The 10,437-nt window shown below is 45.0% G+C and overlaps 1 protein-coding gene across 7 annotated transcripts in view; it reads left to right on the top strand.

The window, feature by feature from the left end:
* The first annotated feature begins 579 nt into the window (after window positions 1–579).
* The window catches only part of Osbpl8 (oxysterol binding protein like 8), a 142,742-nt gene continuing 132,884 nt past the window's right edge, over window positions 580–10,437 (top strand). For 6 of the 7 annotated variants that reach the window (XM_028873051.2, XM_028873050.2, XM_028873049.2 and 3 more), the window contains exon 1: window positions 703–973. The gene's annotated coding sequence lies outside the window, so the exon portion shown is untranslated. Of the gene's footprint in view, window positions 669–702; window positions 974–10,437 lie in introns of those variants that run through there. The other variant, XM_037196774.1, reaches the window with a different exon arrangement.

Genomic DNA, 10,437 nt, shown 5'->3' with positions numbered 1-10,437 from the left:
TTTCATCCCAGTGTGACTGAAATCCACGTTTCAAACCTTTTCAGGGGGAACACAGCAAACGAGTGAACATCTGCAACAGTGAACGTTCTATTGCAAAGAGGAAGGAAGCAGCAGTTCCCAAACGCTTTTCGAGCTCCCTTCCTTTAGGCTGGCTGGATCTGGATCTGGATCTGGACCGAGCCGGGAGGGAGGTCGGGAGGCGACCTCCTTAGGGGAGCCAGGCCTTTCCGCAAAGCCTCTCACCTCAGGGGACCTAGCGGAGCGCGCGCGGAGGAGGCGAGGTGTCCGCGACAGCATGCCAGCACGGCTAAGGCTCAGTCGCCTGGGCGCCCCGGGTCTGCAAAAAAAAAAAAAGATGCCCAGGGCCGCCTCCCCAGGCGGCGTCACGTGACGGGAAAGGGGCGTGGCCGGGCGCCGGGGCTGGGGGCAGGACTGGGGGCGTGGCCGGGGCGCGAGGGGGCGGGGCCTGGCGTGGGCCGGCTCGTGGCGGCTCGCGGCGCCCAGAAAGGCGGCGTCAGGGGCGGATGACAGCATTCGGCTGCGACGCGCTCCCAGCTGGGCGGCGGTGGTAGCGGCAGCGGCAGCGGCAGCGGCCAGCAGCGGCGGTAGCCCGAGCGGCGGCGCAGCGGCAGCGGCGTCCGACTCGGCCGTCGCCGAGAACGGCAGCGGTAGGGGAGGAAAAGGAGGGGGAGGGCCCGCCCGCCCCGGCCCGCCCTGGCCCGCGGGGCCGAGGGCCCGAGTTCCCGCGCCGCTCCGGCCGAGCGAGCCCCCCGCCGCAGCTAGCTAGCTAGCCTGCGCCCTCCGCCGCCGGGGCTGGCTCGCCGTGGTTGCTGCCGGCGACCGCGACCCAGAGAAGTTGCGGGGAGGGGGTTGGGGTCCCACCGGACCCGAGGACCCGGGACTCGGGCGTCCCTGGGATCCCACCGAAGCCTGCTGCTCCCCGCGAGCCGCCTCCCCAGGGGGCTCCGCATCGGTGAGTGGCGCTTGTCCCCGGAGTTGGGGGGGCCCAGCGGAGTCGTGTCTTTGCGGGGGTGGGGTGGGGTGGGGTGGGAGGTGGGGGGACGGTGACTGGACTCCCTCAGTCCCGCGATCCCGAGCTCGGGCTGTGGACACTCCCCGGGCACCCCGCGCCGCGAGTTCCTCTCCCGCTCCTTTGTCCCTGGTGGATGGGAGATCGGCCAGGCTGGCGGCGGGGTGGTGGTGGTGGTGGCGGCGGTGGCGTGTTTTGGGGCCCACGGTAGGTGCGTCTGCGGCGGTACAAAGCCCGGCGGGGACCTGGGATGGGGGCGGGGGCGGCTCGGCGTTCTGGGTCCCGAGCGTCAGCCCCGCCCGGATAAGTTTGACAGGGCGATGGCGGGGCTCGCCGGAAGCCCCCCTGCGCCGCGGACGGGGGAAAAGACCTGGCGCTTTGTCGCTCGGGGCGGTTTAAAGGCAAGGCTTTGGGGTTTTCCTGTGACAGCCCCTGAAGAGGCTGTGCCGGGCTCTGCAGACCGCACCAGCCTTTGCAGAGAGAGTCGCAGTGTTCCCTAAACCTCATCTCCGGTGGCCTTGCCACACACCGGAGAAAAGGCGGGGCGGGGGGGGGCTTCGTTGCACTTTTTTTTTTTTTTCTTCCGTTTTGTTTGCTGCTACCGCTGTGGAAAGTGCAATCAGGTTCCAGGGAGTTTGATAGGGAGCATGCTTTTGGTTCATTGAGCAACCCACTCAAGAGCAGCTGATGCGAAGCAACAGTAGATGCAGATTTTCCATTCACGAAAGTCATCCAACACTTCTTTATGAGCGACATCTGCGTTGTGAAACATAACCTAATTTCGTTTTAACTAAATGCCGTCAGAAATACGAACTTAGGTTACACTCTAAACATATGGGAAAACTTATCTGGTCGATGATAAGAGCATATCTGCTTTAAATAACTTAATGAAGTTCTTGCCTTTTTTGCTGCTGGAAGACTTAAGTAACATTTAGTAGTGTTAGAATATCTTGGGTATGGCAGGGCTGTTTTGTTTAAAGTAATTTCACTGTAAACAGCCCCAAATTAGTGCAACTTAAGGTCTTTTAAGATAACCTTTTAAAACAGTTTCTGCCTCTTGAAGAGAGCAAGCGAGGAGCAGGTAAATTGCTTGTTACATTTCCTCCTCCCTTAGGGTTTCCACTGAATTTGATCATGCGGAGAGACTTGCGATCAGTTGCTCTGCTTGCTAGAACCTGTTTTGCAGTAAGATTCTTAAGATGCTAATTTTACAAAACAGGTTGGAGAAGGAAGGAAAAGGCCATGCGATTTAAAATGCACTCTATTAAAAGTGCCACTAACTTCAAATCTGTAACTCTTTCTTTTGGTAGCAAGTATGTAGAAGGAATACAATTCAAAGTGTTAGTAAAGGGAATAGATGAAACCTAAGACCTACCTAAAGGTCTTTAATTATGGAGATTAAGTTGTTGCGGCCAAATTCCATGTGAACAGTTTGAGCCACAGAGATCAACACAGGTGCCTAAAAATGCTTGTTTAATTAAAACTGGGTATGGTTTCTTTCATTGAGTTGTGGTCATTACTGAATGTCTCATCTGTGCAGATGTTTTTTCATTTCAGTTTTATTTTTTGTTTGTTTGCTTTCGTTTTCTGAGTTAGGGTTTTGCTTTGTTCCCTAGCTGGCTATGGCTTCATTATTTAGCTAAGGCTGTCCTTGGAACTTGGCAAAATCCTCCTGCCTCAGCCTTCTGACTGCGGTGTGTATTCCACTATGCCTGGCTTTTGTTACATTTTTGAAGCAAGTGAATGTTTCTTAACACATTCATAGGATCTAGATAATTGGTAAAATATCTAATTTTTTTTTTAGTTTTTTAAAGTAAAATATAAAATTTAGATATATTTAGAAAACTTTTAAAAAATTCTGAATTCGTTTTTGAATTGAGAGTTAAAAATCTACTTTGGAGATAGCTCTGCAATCCTGTGAGATGAAGTTCTCTTTCCATTTGCCTTTTAAAAAAATTGATACATTTGTGAATTTATAAAATGTACCATTACACAAAAATCTTTGTTTTTAAGGGACAAATTGTAAGATGTTAGCTAAATGTTGAGTGGTCTTAGTATGTTTCAACTTGGTTTGGGTAATTATGAGTCCATCAGCAATTGATAACTTACACACAGAATTTATAGATGTTGTAATATTATTTTTGAAAACATTTGCCCTTATAGCAAAACTTGAAGTGTTATATTATGATATTTGTTTTATATCCAAAGTTGAAAACATGAACAACAATAATCTTGGAATATCAGGCAATCAAAAGTAGAGGATAAGATCACACCTTATTCTTATAAATATGATTTACAAATGGGGCATAAATACAACTTAGAGCTGCTGAGATGCTGGGTGTGTCATTTGCTGGTGATCCTGCACTTGGGAGATAGAGAAAGGAGGGTTACCTTTGGTTTGCAGCTAGCCTTGAGATCCTGTCAACGAAAAAGGGAACCCAAACCTAGTAAACAAAAACCCCACAAACCGCTGAGAAACTTTTAATGTAGGTGGCTGAATGCAAGGAGATCACCAGAAGTACTTAATTGGAGCAATTGTGGTTGAGGTAGTTTTCTTGTGGATGGAACCATAGGTAGACATATGGACTACTATATAGGTAGATCTCATGTTAGTATATAAGAACCAGATTAGAGATTTTAGGTTTATCCTTTCTACCTTAGTCTGTATTACAGACCCTTATAAAAGTATGAAATCAAAGATGGAATCTAGAAGACATAATAATAGGGATTTTTCTTCCCCAAACATGTTGTGAGTCAGGCAGCTTGTAGGAAAGAAGTCCTTAGCCTGGAATTCCATACTCCCAGGCTTTATCCTTTTATAAAATCACCTTTGTTATCATTCTAGGCGATGCAAACTCTCCAAAATAGCAATAATCCATTTTGCTGTTCACCAGCAGTGAAGACGCTCCAAAATAGCAACAGTCCACTTAGTTTATCCGTTATTGTATGAATAAAAACTTGGCTGGAGGACAAATGGAGTGTGTGATAGTGTCATTCAGAGTAGATACAAGTGGTGAGACAATGGAGGGAGTCATTTAATCTGGGAACTTCTTGGAGAAGAGGAGTTTTATGTTATGCTTTGGTGTGGGTTGTGTATCTGAAGGTAACCTAGTATCTTATGAGGTGAGACAGAATGAGCCAAAGCCGGACCTGGTGCTGCAGGCCTGTAATCCCAGCTACTTGGGAGTCTGAGAAGGGGTCCAAGCCCACTTGATGTGCAGAGTGAGTTCAAGATCAGCCTGAACATGCTGGCATGATGGCTTAGCTCGTAAAAGCATTGCCAAGCCCGATAACCTGAGTTCTGAGTGTGGTCTCTGCTGGGAGGAGACTACCAACTTCCTTACGTTGTCCTCTGTCACACCAGCACTGTCCATCCCTATAAATTAGTACGTAAATGCAAAGCAAGAGAGACTGGCCTTAGCAACGTAGTTAAAAGTAGAAAGAACCGGATGGTGGTGGCATGTGCTTTATTAATCCTGGCATTTGGAGGCAGAGGCAGGCCGATCTATGAGATCGAGGCCAGCCTTGTCTACAGACTAAGTTCCAGGACAGCTAGGGCTACACAGAGAAACCCTGTCTCAAAAAGCAGCCCCCTTAACCCCCCAAAAAAAGAAGGTAAGAAAGAATGTTGGAAATGGATGTAGATTAGTCAGAGAACAGAACAAAACAACAGCAACAAACCCACAAACACACTTTAAATAATGTCACAATAAACACAGTGTTTTTGTTTTATTTTATTTTTCCTATTACATTAGGGAAAACTTCTCCCATCCCAGTGGTTATTTCTCCTAAGAATAATGATAATAAAAAAAAAGTCAGCACATTTTGTAAGAGTGAACATACAGAATACTTGAGTTTTCAGGAATGTCAGTATTACAGTTAGACCAAGGAAACTGTACTGAATATCAGAAAATTTTAGAGGGAGGTTTAATTATATCTTAAATAAGTAATGTCCCCTTGAGCAAATTACTGACTTTTTCATTTGTAAAGTGGGATAATATTCTTTACATCAGTGGTTCTCAACCTCCCTCATGCTGTGATCTTTTAATACAGTTCTTTATGTTGTGGTGACCCCCCCAACCATAAAATTATTTACATTACTGCTTCATAACTGTAATTTTGCTACTGTTATGAACTGTAAATATCTGATATGCAGGAGATCTGATATGCTACACCCATGAAAGGACCATTTGAACCCAAAGGGGTCATGACCCACAGCTTGAGAACCACTGCCTTACATGATGGTTGGGAGAATGAAATTATATGTGTTTTCAAATGCCTACCTCAATATTTAGCATGTGGAGAAATTTCAGCAATTATAAAATTATGTAAAATCTTCTCTTTGCCTCTAGATCTTTAAATGCTATTTTAGTTCATGTATCATTAATTTAAATTTAGGGCCTTGCATATACTAGTTAAGTGCTCTATCACTGGACTGTTAGTGAACTAACTAGGCTGGTTATCCTGAGTTCTCCTGTGTATTTGATTTGCCTCGCTGACCAATGGTAATCTCTTTTGAGATAGATTGTGCTTTCTCGGTCTGTGTCTGCCCCTCTCAGATTCTTTGTGGTCCAGTTTGACATTGAATTCCTGACCCTCAGTCTGGTGCTGCTATTACAGGTTCCCCACTGTGCCCCACAGGTAGTTGTCTTTGAGTGAAACTTAATGTTTTCTGATAAGAGGGAATTTTAATTGTATTACTGTCTCTTGTCACAGATCACAAGGAATGCTCGATTCTTTAGAACTGTAAAGTTTTAACTAAGGGACATGAGTGGCAGAAATCTGACCCTTTAGGCTTTTTTTTTCCCTGTAAAATTAAAAAGTACATATGTTGTTTAATTATGTGTATATGTGTGTCAGTGTGTGGGTACGTGCACATGAGTGCAGGTGCCCATGGAGACCAGAAGAGGGCATCCATCCTCTGGACCTGGAGTTTCTAGGTTAGTAGTTTGTAGGCTGTGGTGAGTCACTTGATATTGGTACCGTGAACCAAACCCAGGTCCTCTGGAAGAGCAGCTAGTGCTATTAACTGCTGAGCCATCCCTCCAGCCCCTAGACTTGGTTTTAAAAGAAATTATCTTTATCACTACATTTTTCTGTCCATTGTTTTGAAAATCAAAAGACAAGAAGTTTTCAAGTTACAATAACATTTACTAAAAAAAAATTCTCTATTTTTAGTGATATGGATGAGTGTAAACCATGGAGATGTTTCCTTTCTGTTTTACTCTAGAATTCAGTAGTTTTTGAGTTAATAGGCTTTTACAACCCATTTCTCTTGGTGTGTGCTCGTGTGTACGAGCATATTTGTATATACTCATGCATGCATGCCAGTGTTGTGCTTGCTGAGGAGGCTAGACTGGTTAGCTGCCAGCGAGCTTCACGTATGTCCTGAATTCTGCTTCCCCAGCCCTGGGACTGTAAAGGTCGGCCACTGTCCAGCTTTTGCCCAAGGTCTAGAGACTGAACTCCGTCCTTGTGTGCAAGCCCTTCAATGTCCAACTCTCTCCCGAGCAGACTTTGCAGCATTTCTTAGCTAAGCTTTTTGCTCCAGTACTTACTTGTTCTTTATGAGTCTCAAAACTTCATTATACTTTGTGAATTCTTTGTATTTTCATGGTCTGTGGAGCACTCTGATATATGTAAATGTATATGCATATATATATATTATACACTTAGCACACTTAGTTTCTAAAAGTCCTTTTCCTAGTCTCACTTAAACCCTTGAACCCTCTTGTGTGTGTGTATTAGATATAATATATAAATTTATATCTTTAAAAAAATATATATAGTATTAACTGTTTGGGAATACACACACACACACACACATATAATGGATATACTTTGATAGATAGACTTTGAGTTTCTAAATGGTAAAAAAGTTGTTTACCACAAATCTTCTCTTTTAACAAGAGCCTGAAGGAAGGGGTTATGGTTTTAGATTTTGGCTCTTTTCAAATAAAAAAGAAACTTTCTTATTTTAGGGTTGTTAAAAATTGATAGGCTGAAAGGGAATTGTAGCTCCCGTGGGTGTCTTTGAGGAATAGTTAGTTGCTTGTGATAATAGTAGCTAATGTGACTCCTATCTATGACCTCCTAAACCTTTGACACATACCATGTCTAATCCTCACAAGGACCACCACCCTCTCAAACCAAGTTATTCTTTAAAAGATGCTCAGAGGTTGAGGTGTGGGTAGTGGAGCCCACCAGAAGGATTTGAACTTGAAGTTTAACCTGACAGTGGAATCTGCCCTGCATCTAAGTGCTCACTGCAGTTACTTCTAATGACTGCCACTAAAGGCACTGGATTTTTGGTTGCCAGATGCTTTATATGAGCAGCAGTTTATAACGTTCCCTAGTGTCTTGCAGAGAAACCCAGCCCTTGTAGGTTACGGAATCTCTAGAGGGAGTGCAGCCCCTCTGGGGAGAGGAGCTTGGTCTCAGCAGCATTTGGGAGCAGTAGTGAAGAGCTGGGAAGCTGGTGACTAGAGGGCTTGGGTCCATTGTTCAGGTGAGACTAGGGTAAGGACTCCAGAAACCAGGTGTGCTAAGTGTGTCATTTCGTGTCTTGTGTCCATCCTACCATTTAAGATGGGCGGTTGAGATGTAAAGAAAAACAGCATTGTGCACCATAGCGTGGCTTTATAATGGTACCACGTGGATGCTTTTCAAATATTGCTAGTAGTGCCTTCTCTTCTCATCATTATTTTGGAAATACAGAGGAGCAGAACAGCATTGGCCTGGTGTCAGGCTGGGTTCGGAACTACTCACCATCTCTACACCGACCAGGGCTGGCCACAAGGGAAGAAAATGCATATTTAAGCTGAATTGATAGGTTGAAAGGAAGCCATGTGAAGGCCATGGACACACCCTGGGAGTAGTTTCTCATGGTTCTTACTTTTAGGGAAGAGATGGATTTTTTTTTTTTTTTTTTTTTACTAGAAAGTGAAGGAAACAAATTAGCTAAGCTTGTCTTGAGGCTGCTGTTAGGAGGGAGGAGACCAGCTGGAGAGAGGTAGGAAGGGCAGATGCCGTTTCTTGCTTACCATAGTCCTTGTTGTCTAGTGAATGTGGTAGAAATGGTGTGCTGTCACTGCTGGATTGAAGTGACAGGAGTGGGTGCTCTTTTTTTTCTTTTTTTCTTTTTTTAACTTTCTCTTCAGTTGAAAAGCCAGGTCTGGAGACTGGAGGTCTTATGGGTAATAGACATAGGCTCAAAGACTCTAGAGTCCCCAAATTAGCAGGTGAAGTGCTCGCAAGGGCCGCCTGCTTAGGTAGCTCGCTCATGCTTGCCCAAGCATGAGGACCTTGCGAGCTTGAGAACCTGAGTTCAGTCACAGGTGAATGCCTGGGGCTCACTGGCCAGCTGGCCTGGCCTAATAATCAGTAAGCCTCAGGGCTCAGATAGACTGTCTCAGACAAACTAGGTGAACAGTGCATGAAGAATAACACCCGAGGTTGTCCTTGGCCTCCACACACAAGTTGTCCATGTGTTACTGTACACACACCTATAATCCCCCCCCCACACACCTGCAAAGTAAACAGACTGGTTCCAGATGGAAGAAAGTTGTGCACTAAACAGGAACACACAACAGCAGACTGTAATTTTGATTGTGGGAAGCTACTGAAAATTTGGGGTTAGGTAGCTAATGCTGTAACAGCTGTAAGCCATCGAATAGATGACATGTTTGAGGTCCTAAGAATATCTGTAAGATCGGTGGCTGCGGTGGGTGGTGCTGAAATGATGCTGTTACATCATGCACATAGCATATGCCATGGCCTCTATGAGAGCCAGTGCCAGACGTGAGAGGCCTGTGAAGATCCAGAGGGCAGTCCTTGAGTCTGTATTTAGATGAATCCTGACCGTCTCCATGCCCATGAACACTTTGTCTTGTATGCAGAGATTATCATAAGACGTTGGAAGAGAAAACTAAAAGCTAGAAGAGTTTCTTAGAGAAGAATTTCTCAGCTTGGCATACAGTATTTAGCTGGCTAAGTTTTTGGTTGTGGTTCCTGTGCACTAGAGAATGGGTAACCAACCCCCATGCCTGCACCCACTAGATTCCAGGAGTACTTCTCTTAATTGTAACAACTGGAAAATGTTTCAAGTCATTGCTAAATGTCCCCTGGGGGAAGTGAGGTCACTTCCAGTAGAGAATCAGTCCCTTAAAGACAGAGTGAACCTGAAGGAAAAAGACATTTTAAGCTACAAAGAATCACCCTCTTTATTTAAAGAACTTTTCTTCGTTCTGCTAGGAAATCGATTCGGGTTCATGGGAGGTGCTTTATGTATATGGAGGGAAGGAAAGCTGTATTGTGTTTGTAAAGATCTTAGTTTCTATTGGTTTTTTATTTATTCATTTAGTTTTTCCTTTTGAGACAAGCTCTCACTGTGTGGCTATGGCTGGTCTGGAACTCACTGTCTAGACTAGGCTGATAGCTCCTTCTGTTTCTCAATGCTGAGATATAACTATGTACCACCATGTCTAACTGCTGTTCAATCTTGACCCGTACTTAATTCTATCAACTTCATACTTAAGGCCTTCCCTAGCCCCCATGAAGCCAAGAGTCAAATGTAGGACCTTGAGTACTCTAGGCAAGAGCACTACCAGTTAACTGTCAGCCCAGGTGAGACATTACAAAACGTTTCCATCTTTCCCTTTCTTTATTCTACTCCTAAAATTATGGCCACTTTATATTTCCTATATAAACACAGTTTCTGCTATGTAACTTTAGCTCTGCATCACGTGCTGAGGTTGTTTACAAGTGATGAAAACAAGTGATGTTGATAGAGTGACTATGTAAATACTATTGAAGGCTGGGTCAGGTCGTGTGCACAGACTACGTCCTTTTTGCTTACGGTGCTTGCCTCTATCATAGTCTTCCCTACTACCGTCCGCTTCCTCCATCCCATTAGCTCCTGCACTGTGTTCAGTTTGAGTTGTCAGTCTCCAGACAGTTTGCCTTTGGGTCTCTTCCTGTAACGTTCTTTGTTATACTTTTTGTTTGTTGTGAGACAGGGTCTCTCACTGTAGCCTAGGCTAACCCAGAACTCCAGCTGATCCGCACTTAGAGCAGTCCTTCTCCCTTGAGTGCTGACATTATAGGAGTGAGCTAGCATGCCCGGTCCTCATTCTAAAACTCTGTAACTGGAAACATGGCTTCCTTTTTCTCTATATTCTTGTTGAGGTATACATTCTTGAGGTGTGTGTGAGAGAAAGAGAGAGAGAGTGTGTCTAGAGGACGATTGTTGGGAGTTCAAAAGGCCTACAGCCCTACTAGCTAGCTACCCCCCTTTTAACCTAAAACAAAGCTGGCCAGAGGACAGACTCTGGCCTGACAGACTGCCCTGATCTCAGATGCCCCATCCAGAACTCCTACTCAAAAGAAAAGCCTAACCTTCACCTTTT

This window comes from Peromyscus leucopus, chromosome 18 (genome assembly GCF_004664715.2).
Source record: "Peromyscus leucopus breed LL Stock chromosome 18, UCI_PerLeu_2.1, whole genome shotgun sequence".
NCBI classification, from domain to species: Eukaryota; Metazoa; Chordata; class Mammalia; order Rodentia; family Cricetidae; genus Peromyscus; species Peromyscus leucopus.
The sequence above is the reverse complement of the archived record's forward strand: the minus strand, read 5'-3'. Positions and strand labels throughout refer to the sequence as shown.